Below are 244 nucleotides of genomic sequence, written 5' to 3'. Positions count from 1 at the left end.
CTGGCTGTGCAATTGTCTAGATTTATTTTTATTTCTTAGTTTCTCTATTTCTATCTTTATTTCTTAGTTTTTCAACACTGATTTTTATTTAACAGGGTTTTATAAAGTGAGTTTAGGCAGTAAATGGGTATATGCCACCATCTGTAGTTTATTAGAAAGTGCCATTCATCAACCTTGAATGTATATCCCCACCCATGTAACATTTCTCCAACTGCCAGGAGTTATTCCAAATTTTGAGAATGAA

This window comes from Mustela lutreola, chromosome 2 (assembly GCF_030435805.1).
Source record: "Mustela lutreola isolate mMusLut2 chromosome 2, mMusLut2.pri, whole genome shotgun sequence".
NCBI classification, from domain to species: Eukaryota; Metazoa; Chordata; class Mammalia; order Carnivora; family Mustelidae; genus Mustela; species Mustela lutreola.
This window is presented reverse-complemented; position numbering follows the sequence as displayed.